The sequence below is a fragment of the Sander vitreus genome, chromosome 1, assembly GCF_031162955.1.
Source record: "Sander vitreus isolate 19-12246 chromosome 1, sanVit1, whole genome shotgun sequence".
Lineage (NCBI taxonomy): Eukaryota > Metazoa > Chordata > Actinopteri > Perciformes > Percidae > Sander > Sander vitreus.
In genome coordinates this window covers 7,358,510-7,371,864 of record NC_135855.1, presented here as the reverse complement: position 1 = coordinate 7,371,864, position 13,355 = coordinate 7,358,510, and positions in this window count along the sequence as shown.

The following is a 13,355-nucleotide window of genomic DNA, read 5'->3' as shown; positions in this document are numbered from 1 at the left end:
GGCAGCTGCTTCAATGCATTTAGGGGTGTCGTCCAGGTCTAGACAATCTCCTGAACTCCAAACTGAATGTCAGAATGGAAAAGAAAGGTGATCTAAGCAACTTGAGCGTGGCATGGTTGTTGGTGCCAGACGGGCTGGTTTGAGTATTTCACAATCTGCTTAGTTACTAGGATTTTCACTCACAACCATTTCTAGGGTTTACAAAGAATGGTCTGAAAAAGGAAAAACATCCAGTATGCGGCAGTCCTGGGGGGTGAAAATGCCTTGTTGATGCTAGAGGTCAGAGGAGAATGGGCCGTCTGATTCCAGCTGATAGAAGATCAACTTAGACTCAAATAACCACTCGTGAGGCGGATGGGCTACACCAGCAGAAGACCCCACCAGGTACCACTCATCTCCACTAAAAATAGGAAAATGAGGCTACAATTTGCACGAGCGCACCAAAATTGGACAGTTGAAGACTGTAAAAATGTTGCCTGGTCTGAGGAGTCTCAATTTCTGTTGAGACATTCAGATGGTAGCGTAAACAGAATGAGAACATGGATCCGTCATGCCTTGTTACCACTGTGCATGCTAGTGGTGGTGGTATAATGGTGTGGGGAATGTTTTCTTGGCACACTTGAGGCCCCTTAGTACCAATTGGGCATCGTTTAAAAGCCACAGCCTACCTGAGCATTGTTTCTGACCATGTCCATCCCTTTATGACCACCATGTACCCATCCTCTGATGGCTACTTCCAGCAGGATAATGCACCATGTCACAAAGCTCGAATCATTTCAAATGGTTTCTTGAACATGACAATGAGTTCACTGTACTAAAATGGCCCCCACAGTCACCAGATCTCAACCCAATAGAACATCTTTGGGATGTGGTGGAACGGGAGCTTTGTGCCCTGGATGTGCATCCCACAAATCTCCATCAACTGCAAGATGCTATCCTATCAATATGGGCCAACATTTCTAAAGAATGCTTCCAGCACCTTGTTGAATCAATGCCATGAAGAATTAAGGCAGTTCTGAAAGCGAACGGGGGTCAAACACGGTATTAGTAGGGTGTTCCTAATAATCGTTTAGGTGAGTGTATAACAGCATAACTAAGAGCTGCAGAGAAGCAGAGATAGGGAGGGGGTGCGCCATGACTGTGGCTACACACCCTCCCCTGCTGGTCTAGGCGAACGCTGAAACTCCTCACTCCCTAAATATACGGAAGTTTTCTATGAAAAGAAGCACAGATAGGGAGGGGATGCACCATTACTGTGGCTACACACCTCCCCCCGCTGGTCTAGGCGAACGCTGCAACTCCTCACTCCCTAACTATAAGTTTTATCGAAAAGGAGAGTTTTAAGTTTACTCTTAAAAGTGCTGACGGTGTCTGCCCCCCGTACCCAGAGCTGGTTCCACAGGAGAGGAGCATGATAGCTGAAGGCTCTACCACAAGTAACTCTGAATTCTGGGAGCGCAGTGCTCTAGTGGGACAATAAGGTATGAGCTCTTCAAGATATGATGGTGCTCGACCATTTAAAGTTTTGTAGGTCAGAAGAAGGATTTTAAATTCAATCCTGGATTTTACAGGAAGCCAATGCAGAGAAGCTAATACAGGAGAAATGTGATCTCTTTTCTTAGTTCTTGTCAGAACACGCGCTGCAGCATTCTGGATCAGCTACAGAGTCTTTAGGTTTTTAGTTGAGCATCCTGATAAAGAATTACAGTAGTCCAGCATGGACTAGTTTTTCAGCATCGTTTTGAGACAAGATGTTCCTAATTTTGGCAATGTTACAAAGGTGAAAAAAGGCTGTTCTTGAGGTTTGTTTTAAGTGGGCGTTAAAGGATATATCCTTATCAAAAATAACTCCTAGATTTCTGACAGTAGTGCTGGAGGCCAAAGCAATGCCATCCAGAGTAGTTATATCTTCAGATAATGAGGTTCGGAGGTGTTTAGGGCCCAGCACAATACAGTTTTGTTTGAGTTTAACATCAGAAAATTGTAGGTCATCCATGATTTTATATCTTTAATGCATACTTGAAGTTTAGCTAACTGACTGGTTTTGTCTGGCTTGACTGATAAGTATAATTGGGTGTCATCCGCATAACAGTGAAAGTTAATTGAGTGTTTCCTAATAATATTGCCTAGAGGAAGCATATATAAGGAGAATAGAATTGGTCCAAGCACTGAGCCTTGCCATGGCTAACTAGCGTACCTGGAGGATTTATTGTTAACATTAACTAATTGAGATCTGTCAGAGAAATAGGACTTAATCCAGTTTAGTGTGATTCCTTTAATGTGTAATTAAATCTGTAATCTGTAATAGGATGGTATGGTCAATAGTGTCGAATGCAGCATTAAGATCTAATAAGACAAGTACGGAGGCAAGTCCTTTGTCAGCAGCAGTTAAAAGCCATTAGTAATTTTCACCAGTGCCGTCTCTGTGCTATGATACATTCTAAATCATGACTGAAAGTCCTCCAATAAACTATTGCTATGTAGAAAATCAGATAACTGATTAGCGACTACCTTCTCAAGGATCTTGGAGAGAAAGGGGAGATTAGATATAGGTCTATAGTTGGCTAAGACATCAGGGTCGAGGGTGTTTTTATTTTAGAAGAGGTTTTATCACAGCTATTTTAAATGACTGTGGTACATAGCCTGTTAATAAAGACATGTTGATCATATCTAGTAATGAAGTGTTAACCAAGGGTAACGCTTCTTTAAGTAATCTCGTTGGGATGGGGTCTAAGAGACAGGTAGCTGAAGAGACCTTTAACATTAATTGTTGAAGGTCTATAGGATAAAATAAAAAAAAGCAGTCAGGTCTTGTCGTTCTTTCTAGAAGTCTTTCGTTTAAAGGTGAACTGTTAGAAGTTGAGGGCAAAAGGTGATGAATTGTATCTCTAATTGTTTTAATTTTTTAATTAAAGAAGCTCATGAAGTCATCACTACTCAGAGCTATAGGAATAGATGGCTCAATAGAGCTGTGACTCTCTGTCAGCCTGGCTACAGTGCTGAAAAGAAACCTTGGGTTGTTCTTATTTTCTTTTATTGAAGAATGAGTAATAGTCTGATCTGGCATGTCTGTGGGCCTTCCTATAGGTTTTCAGACTGTCTTGCCAATCTAAACGAGATTCTTCCAGTTTGGTGGAACGCCATTTACTTTCAAGTTTTCATTTGTTTTAATTTGCGAGTTTGGGAGTTATACCAAGGTGTTAGTTTCCTTTGCTTCATTGTCTTCTTTTTGAGGGGAGCAACAGAGTCTAAAGTCGTCCGTAGGCAGGCCGTAGCACCGTCTACAAAATTATTAATTTGGGAGTTAACATAAAGGTCCTCTGTTTTATTAAAGCACGACAATGAGTTAAGTGCTGTTGGAATAGCTTCCTTAAATTTGGCTATAGCACTGTCAGATAGGCATCTAGTGTAGAAGCTTTTATCTAATTTCGTATAGTCGGTTAGTAAGAAATCGAAAGTTATTAAAAAAATGGTCTGATAATAAAGGATTCAGCGGGAATACTATTAAATCTTCAATTTCGATGCCATATACCAGCACAAGGTCGAGGGTGTGGTTAAAACAGTGAGTGGCCTTATGCACACTGACTAAAACCAATTGAATCTAGTAGTGAGTTGAAAGCAATACTAAGGCTATTGCTGTCAACGTCCACATGGATATTAAAATCACCTACAATAAGTACTTTGTCTGATTTAAGGACTACATATGATACAAACTCAGAGAATTCCGATAAAAATTCAAAATACGGACCTGGAGCTCGGTAGACAACAACTATAATTGGCTGTAATGTTTTCCTTGTTGGATGTTGAAGATTAAGAACAAGGCTTTCAAACGAGTTATAATTTAGTTTAGGTTTAAGATTAATTAACAGGCTTGAATCAAATATGGCTGCAACTCCCCCTCCTTGGCCTGAGCCTCTAGGAATTTGAGTATTGTTGTGACTGGGACGAGTGGCTTCATTTAGACTAACATATTCTTCATGGCACAGCCATGTTTCGGTAAGACAGAAAAGATCAAGTTGAATCATAAAACAACTGTGTTATTCTAGAGATTGCCTTTAACTGTAAGAATGATTCTGGTAGCTTTACTTTAGATTACATTATGTTAACAATAGTTTGATTTGGGTTTGAATGTTTTTTAGTTGAAGTTCTGTATTCAGCACTTTTTCATGGCTGTTATTTTCTAAACTAGTGTGTGTACAATATGTTTGTGTTTGTGTTTCCCAACCTGTCCTGCCATGGCACACTGTTTCTCCCCATATACCCATCTTCAACTTCAGTATCACTTATTCCTTATTATACCTGAGCATGTTTAATGGACATATATATGACAATGTGTGACAATCGAGTGCAATGTTCTTAAAGCTGCAGTGGGTAAAAAAAAAAAAAAAGAATTTGATATAGAGTGAGACCTCTTCCTGCATCTCTTCCATCTTTGTCGCACGGGCAATACATGCACAGAACAGCCAATGGGAACTATCTCTCTCACTCTCTCTCTGAAATGAGATTGGCCAAAGTCTCTCTTGACGGCTAGATTTTCTGAAGACGTGCAAGTTTTCCCGGAAACATTAGTCTGTTCCAGTGTTGTCGTTGTTGATGTAAATCCATAAGAGTTCTTTGGGTGCCTATAGATGTAGGCAGGTAGACGTTTCCATCGTATGTGGTTGTTGCCTTGACAGAAATAAGTGGCCCACTTATGTCCTCTGAGGCCCTCACAATCCCAGAGTCAGGGACACTCTAGTTCGCACATGAAGATCATTCAGATCCACCCACAATCATATGGTTGGTATGGCATGTAGTTGGTAAATCAGGTAAAAAAATGGATCTTGAAGAATGCTTACATCACTTGGGCAGCTGTGCCCCTGGTGGTAAGAGCGGTCACCTATATTACTACTGATTGGAAGGTTGGTGGTTTGATCCCTGGACCTGCAGTCCCATGCCGAATTGCTCCCGATGCTGCACCATCGGAGTGTGAATGTGTGTGAATGTTTATCTGATGAGCAGTGTGAAAGGTTTCTGTACTATGTAAAAGTGCTTTGTGTAGTTCTTAAGACTAGAAAATCTTTACATAAATACATTTACTTCCATGAAAAAATTGGGATTTATAAACTTTTAGTGAAAATACGTGTCAACATTTCATATATATATATATATATATATATATATATATAAATAAAAAATGTGAAGTGTGGAATTAAAGCCAATGACCATCTTCACACAACAATAACTGCACTCCATATTATCCTCGTTATCAGTTCCAGGCCATGTTTACCATGACAAATATTCAGGGCAGTAATATTAAATTATGTTAATGTATCACTATTCCATTTAGATATATATTTAAGATAATTTAGACTCCCTTGAGCCGTGCTCTTAGATTTTACGAATATGCTGAACTGGGTCCAGCATTAGACAGACCAATCTGACAGAACCATCCTGGTACAAATATAAGCTATGACCAGCTGCTTTCAAAGAGAATCAGCTGCCAGGTAGTGTATTTGATATGATTAGCACTGTTTAATGTTTACTTTTCTGCCTAAAGTCCCTTTTGGGACTAATATAATTATTCTAGGTCTGAGATATTGCAGCCATCACTGAGTTCAATTAATAAATTAATCAGTTGTGGAGGCTGCTGGAATGCCAGTGGCAGTGTTTGAGCCTCAGATGGCAGGCTTTTATACCACCCAAAAACAGTCTGTTGAATGATAATGGCATGTGCTATAGCATAATACGGCACAGAAGATCTTCCTCCTTTCCCCCAGCCTGAAGATCCTAACCCCCACCCCCTCCCGGACACAAAGCACATCTACTGGCAGCAGGCATCGGTTAAAATGTGATGCGTTTGTGATGAAGAGATCTTTTTAAGATCTTTTAAGGCTGTTAATATGTCACACAGAACTAACCTTATTTGTTTTAATTTGTCTGCTATGTTATTAACTGCTGCTGGGGCCGGCCACACTCTCTCCAGCTCACCTCCTCGCTGGACACTTGTCATCACCCACGGCACCATTCAACTCTGAAAATAAATAAAGTGAATAATTACAAACTTAGCCTCCTTTGCTCTTTCACTAAAATATTTCTTGTATGCTTAATCTAGGCAGGGGTCGGCAACCTTTTTGATATGAAGTGCCCTTTTCAAAATTTCTTGTTGTTTTAGTGGGCCATGTCAACATTAAGTTTAATTATGAGATCACATACAAATTTAATATCCAGGGAAGCTGTAATTCCATAGCAACATTTGATAACATTTATTTCCCATAATCAGGACATTGTAATTATATCTGGAGTATGATACAAGGCTGCCATCCTCATGAAAATATCCACATCTGAGTTTAAATCATTAACCTTACCAACATTACACCAATCTTGTTTATCATCTTAAACTTCACTCAGTTATAATGGCAGTAAATGTCAAAACAAGAGAATTAAGAGTAACAAACAGAACTATGAGAACTATACAATAATGCTGCCATGCTTATGAAACATCAACATCTGAGTTGAAATCATTAATCTTGTCAGCAATACACTTAATACTTGTATTTTTTACATTGACGTATATACACAGATCCCATTTCGCATACTGCTTGCAATGATATTCCCTCATTTCCAAAAAGGTTGTAATGGCAGCAAATGTCACAAAGGGAGAATTAAGTGTAGCAAACACTATACAAGAATGCTGCCATGAAAACATCCACATCTGAGATGAAAAAAGAGACTGGGACAGAGCCCTTGTGTAAAGTCATATGTGCTACATGAAACAGATGCCTACCAGTCAATATGATCCCTGGCCCTGCTTTTCTTTGCTGAGCTCCATAATCTGGGGTTCACTTTAAATTGCTCATATTATGCTAATTTTCAGGTTCATAATTGTATTTAGAGGTTGTACCAGAATAGGTTTTCAGAAAACACCATATTTTTGTTGTACTGCACAATGCTGCAGCTCCTCTTTTCACCCTGTGTGTTGAGCTCTCTGTTTTAGCTATAAAGTGAGACATCTCACCATCTTTGTTGGGAGTCGCACATGCGCAGTAAGTACTGCTAGCTTGTCAGTTGCAGAGTATGAGAGAGTGCCATGCTAGCAGCTAGGTGAGTATTATAATGTGTGTGACAAAGTGACGCACGTTTGTCACGGAAGTAAATGCCGGACAGCGCTGTTTGGAGCAGTTTGTGAACATTGTTTTCTCTGTAAGTCCATTTGGGGTGAACTTTGGGCTTTTTCTCTTTTTAAACCTATAACGTGCACAAAAAGATATATAAAACACAATAAAAGGAAAGGGGAAAAGCCAAAAAGCATAACATGAGCACTTTAAGTTGCACACAAGCTTCGGAGTGGTCAGTTGTCAAACGACTGTGGGAGGGGCTGAGTACGCTCTTCATATGTGAGAATATCTGCTCACAGAGATATGTTGATCCAAAGACTGTCAGCAAAGCCAATGCAATGTTCCTGAGACAGCAAAACTTATCTGGTACAGATATCCAACAGGTGAAGATGCAAGCTCCGTGATCATGCCTTGCGGCGGTTTCCAGCTGTTTCCATAGCTCTGCAAACTTTGTCAGCCACAGTGTTGAACTCTTCAGCTCAATCAGCTGTGTTTCCACGTCCTGTATATACAGCCAGTCCATCAGAAATAAATCCAGTTCATGTCCATCAAAGCTATCGGGTTTAATCAAGAATGAGAACATGGGTCCATACTTCTGAAAGTACTCCGACTCAAGCCCGCTGATGTATTTGCATATTTTAGCAGTGCTGATGCTGTGCTCCGTGGACAGCTCCCTTAAGTGTCTGAAATAGCAGAAAGTGGAGGTGGCAATGCCGCTTAAAAAAGTTGTCAGCTTTCCAACTAAAGCAGCCCATATGTCGTACATGTCCAAAACTGTTTGCCCTGCACCTTGCAGGTGGAGATTAAGCTTGTTGAGATGTCCCGTAATGTCCGTGAGACAAGTTTCACAACCCACTCCTCGTCCTGCAGTTCGGGATAGTCTTGGCCTTTTGCAGCCAGAAAGGACTTTATAGCATCAAAGCAGGCGACAAACTGCTCCAAAACTTTCCCGCAGCTTAGCCACCTGATATGACTGCTGTGTGGAGAGAGATATCTTTGTATGCGCAGTTAATTTCCTCAAGCAGAGACATGAACGGTGTGTCGGTGTGTTAGAGCAGATCGCTTAACTATGAAGTTAACAACTTTCAGCACTGTAGCCATAACCTCATTAAGATCTGAATTTGACATTTTTGTACAAAGATTTTCTTGGTGTATTATGCAGTGAAGTTTCATGATGGGGTGACCAACTTGTTCCTTGATTAAGGTGACTGCTCCCCACTGTTTCCCGACCATCCCTCGCTCCTCAAAATGCTCCAGAAAAGCTCTGGATATGTTCAATTCAATTTTATTCATAGTATCAAATCATAACAGGAGTTATCTCAATACACTTTACAGATAGAGTAGGTCAAGACCACACTATAATTTACAAAGACCCAACAATTCCAGTAATTCCCCCAAGAGCAAGCATTTAGTGCGACAGTAGCAAGGAAAAACTTCCTTTTAGGGAGAAACTTTGGACAGACCCAGGTTCTTGGTAGGTGGTGTATGACGGTGCCGGTTGGGGGTGTGATGAACAGCGGCAATAATAGTCTCAATAAAGATAATGGAACTATGACTACAAATAGTAGTTGTAGTAGTTCATGGCATAGCAGGGCACTGCAGGGCATAGCAGGATGTAGCAGGGCATAGCAGGGCACTGCAGAGTGTAGCATGATGTAGCATAGCAGGGCGCGGAGCACGACGATGGCGACAGCTGCAACCATGATTTAGGTGCCACCCTAATTTCTTCTATGCGTCGTTCAACACTTCTGGCTGACATGGGAATGTGTTTTATTCTTGATTTTATTGTCTCTTTGTTTGGTTAGCCATCAAACAAAACAGCTGAGCTACAGCTGAAAGCCTCCTTTATATACAGTATTCTCCATCAGTGAATGGCTTTCCCCGTTTTGCAATGCAATTAGCAATGTGATAGCTTGTTTTGGTAGCATGATTTCTGGCCGTGGTGAAGACTTTGAGGGTGTTAGCTTGCTTCCCATACCTGGACATGGCACGTTTGACAGATTCAGCCTTGTCTGCCGCATCCTGGAAAGTTTTCTCATGTTTGGTCTCAAAATGGCGTTTAACACTCGATGTTCGACAAACAACATTTTCAAGACAAAGTGCACACAGCACGGTCCTTCTGAAACACAAAACCCCACTCTTCTGTCCATGAGGGCTGGAATGCCCGAACATTAACTTTAGCTTTCTTAGCTAGGGGGCCTGCCATTGCCGACATACCGCTACCGCGCCTGCTCTGCCAGCAGCATTACTAGTAGCCTACAAGCCAATCAGAGCAGAGGCAGCTGCATGCGGATGGGGATAGTTTTTATACAGTCTGTGGTGGAGATACAAGTCAATTCAACTACCGTAAATAACAGGTCACGCAACTGTAAACGTTGTAATTTGGCATGCGGATGAGAGAGTACTTCAGCATTTCAACCATGTTTCAACATATCAATAACTCTCTTGCACACATATTGCCAGCGTGCCATTGGTTAAGGTACCGCATGCCCATGGTGGCACGCGTGCCTAAGGTTGCCGACCCCTTGATTAGACCATTAAACACTTAGTTGATTGACAGAACTGTTTGGATCGTTTCCAGTTTCTAAAATGTGAGGATCTTTCTGTATTGAGTACTTTTACTTTTAATACTTAAAAGTAAAAGTACATAAGGACATTTGCCTTGTGATACTTACATAATTTGGTTTTATTTTAGTTAGCCTAATAGCTGGTTTGATTTGCATTGATAGATGATCTTATGGAAAGTACCCCATGCCAATCTCTAGGTATGGTGAAGGGTATGTGATGATGTGGGGCAATTTTAATTCCAATTCCTCTTTTTAGTCAACTTTAGCATGGGTGTATTCACTTATGCTGAGCACTGTAAGTAAGTTGCAAGTAACTTGTAAGTATTTGAGTACTTTTAGTATTTTACAGTATGGTATTAGTACTTTTACTTACTGTAAGTAAAGGATCTGAATACTTCTTCCACCACTGGGCTCTAGGTACCAGTAGTGTGGTCTTAGACTGTTAGTCCTGATTTACTTTCCATAAAATTGAAATAGTACAACATGCAGTTTCCTTGTTTTGCTCTATTGCCTTTCCTATCTGAAATCTATTACAGCACTGAAGTAAACTACATTCATAAGAGTGCAAAAAAACATTGTTTAGAAGGTACAGATGTATTTCTATTCTCTATTCTACTCACTGGTTTTTAAATTACATTAACATTGACTACATTAACCTTCTGAAAAAGAGGCCAAAGCATGCTGAATGGCTCATATGCATGAAAGAAGACAGTTCCAATACAATACAAGAAGTAGCTTAACATTTATGTTCTAGTAGAGCCAATTTAAACTTTGCCTCTGTTCATCCACATACTGTAAAAGCACTGGACAACAGCCTTCTTTTGAAGGAAACCAAACACAGAAAACAGGATGACAGTTTCAAGTGGCAGATGCTCAAATCTGACTAGGCTTCCTGATTCAGATGGACTAACTCACCAGCTATTTACAGTTCACTCGAAGCACTAATTTGACTCTAGTTAAAAAAATAGAAAGGTTTCTTTCCTCTTCCCTTCTCATCTTTGTCCACACAAGAGCTCTCGGTCCTTTCTTTTCTCTTCTCTATTTGTAAATGCTAATTGCTCTCATTGCAGTTGTGATTAGCTTTTTTCTGTAGTTGCAATTTTGGGACAATAATCTGATGTTTTCTTCCAACATAATTAAATCAATGAATGGGTTGGATGTTTTTCTTTTCATGCATTCCTTTCCATGTTGATTTTTCCATTTTCAGGAAAGCATTTAGACTTGTCTCAGGGAATTTCAGGAGTAGTGTATCACGTTTCATTTCAGCAATTGTTTTAGCCAAAGAACAAGTTGGTCGAAAGATACTTCACATATGACATATTTGGAGGACTGCATCAGTAGTGGACTGACCAGAAACATGGAATGGCAGAAGCCATTGGTGGTGGTTTTACTTCATGAGCTTGTATTTAATTGCATTATATTGTCACAACTTCATCCAGTTCTTAGTATTCTGTCAGTTCTCTGCTCTGTTTGTCCTACTAATTTTCATGTTATTTGATGACTAGGATGGTGGTTGTACTGAGGCTTGTGGTTACTAATTGATTACGGTGCTGTCCTCTTCCCTTATTTTTTAAGGCTATTGCCTTGAGATGTCTTCTCCCATTTTCTGTCCTGTGTATGGTGGCACTCGGTTTACACCCTGGGGTAATAATAAAGTATTTTGTATTGTATTTCAAATCCAGCCACCTGCCCTGCCATAACCCCTTACCAGCCATTTCCCTCACCTGACCTTCTTCACCCACTCACTCACCTGCTTCCTGTTTCTCTAATCAGCCTTGCAGTATAGTACAGGGCGACTGTGGCTGAAGTGGTAGAGTAGGTGACTACCAATCGGAAGGTAAGTGGTTCAATCCCTGGCCCCTGCAGTCTAAAAGTGTCTTCGGGCAAGACACTGAACCCTGAATTGCTCCTGATGCGGCACCATTGATGTATGACTGTGCATGAATGTTTATCTTATGTCATAACACAGAGATTGTGGTCTTGGTTACTGTCAAGTTCTCATATCAAAAACATCACAATGTCAAAGTGTTTACAGTTTACTGAATGACACCTAATGACAACAACCATGAACATTCATACATTCATATAGACTCCATGTTCATGACATGTGTTGACTGTCTAAACTCAAAATGAAAGAAGTAGCATACCTGTATTATTAATACTGGTGAAGTTGTTGTTGGTGTTAGCCATGCTGCTGTAAAGATATGCTGTTGGGCTAATAAACGGTTAATATTCCGTCGTAGTCCGGGTTATCATTGTTATATCTAGTAACATGAAACAGTGAAGTACCCAGACTTTTAGATAGTGGATAGACCGCATGATGGTTCCAAACCAGATTTTAAAACTGTACTAACCCCTTGTCAAAGAGAGGGGAACAGGTAGAGAGAGAGGACTGTGTCCAGACACAACACACTGTGTGCACTAATCCATGATCCACTTATCGAACAGCAGAGGAGAACAGGCCAGCTATCCTAGATGCTGTGGGAGTCTCTCATAGAACTACTCTGACTTTACACACAATAGAGTGTATTGATTCGACATGTATATAAAACAGTTCCACTGGAGCTGTGCACTGGCTACAAGTAGCCTCTGAGAATTTCTCTGCAACAGGCGAACCGGTGAGATGTCCTCTTTGGCACTGCCATTAAAGCATTGTATTTCTCAGCAGAGAAATACATCCCCAGGTGTGGCTGTGTGTGTGTGTGTGTGTGTGTGTACATGCTAGGGGTGGCCCTGACTTGTCAAGCTTAATGTCGACTAGTCGCTGATCACGTGGTTATGTCACTAACAAAATAGACTTGTAGCACTGTCACATGCAAAATTAATCAAAAACCCAGCTGATTTCGAACTTCATTTGAAAGACATAAGGAGATGGCCTGAGAGGACGAGGAGAGCTGCCTTGTAGCTGTTTGGATCTCTGCTACGCTAAAGGACGTTTGCAGACAGCTGTTGGTGTAAGGAGATACTGTGTTAATGCTACAGCATGCTGTCAAGCATCGGATCACTGGATTATTGCACGGCGGCCAACGCAGGAGGTATGAGAAGCGCTACACTTTAATGGCCATTTAAATAGTGTGCACACATAACTTGACATAAACCCAATGCACTGGTTGCCAACAAGGGCGGCTGCAGGCATTTCACTGAGTCACTGTGGTAACAAATAAAACGATTGACGTCGAAGAAGAAGGAATAGACATGGTTTTTCAATGAAAATACAGAGGTAGGTGAGGAGATCTAACACTGAGCGCCCATTGCGGCTGACAGTCACGTGACCTCTCCGAATGATCATTTGTATGACTCTGTGATAAATGGCTCGTCGGATGTTGCTGAACCCACAGATGGAGCTAGCACTTTGTTTGAATCATGTGTGTAATGAATATTCCGACTATTATCCTGTTTTGATCATATTCAGGATATGATGTTTAAATGGCAGAGAAAGTCCAGGACAGCTATGAAACTATATTAAGTAGTGTTCAAAGGGATCTGGCCAATCGGTCTGCACTGCCGGCATCACTACGGTCCAGTTAAATGTTTAATGTTAAAATGAACATAGTTCCTCGTGTGAATTTCTGAAGTGCAATGATCCCCTTACCCCCACCAATACATTTCTGGAAGAAACTTGATACCTTAATTCGGCAGTATATTTGTAATAATAAACAACCTAGGCTAAAATACTCTACCCTGCCACAAA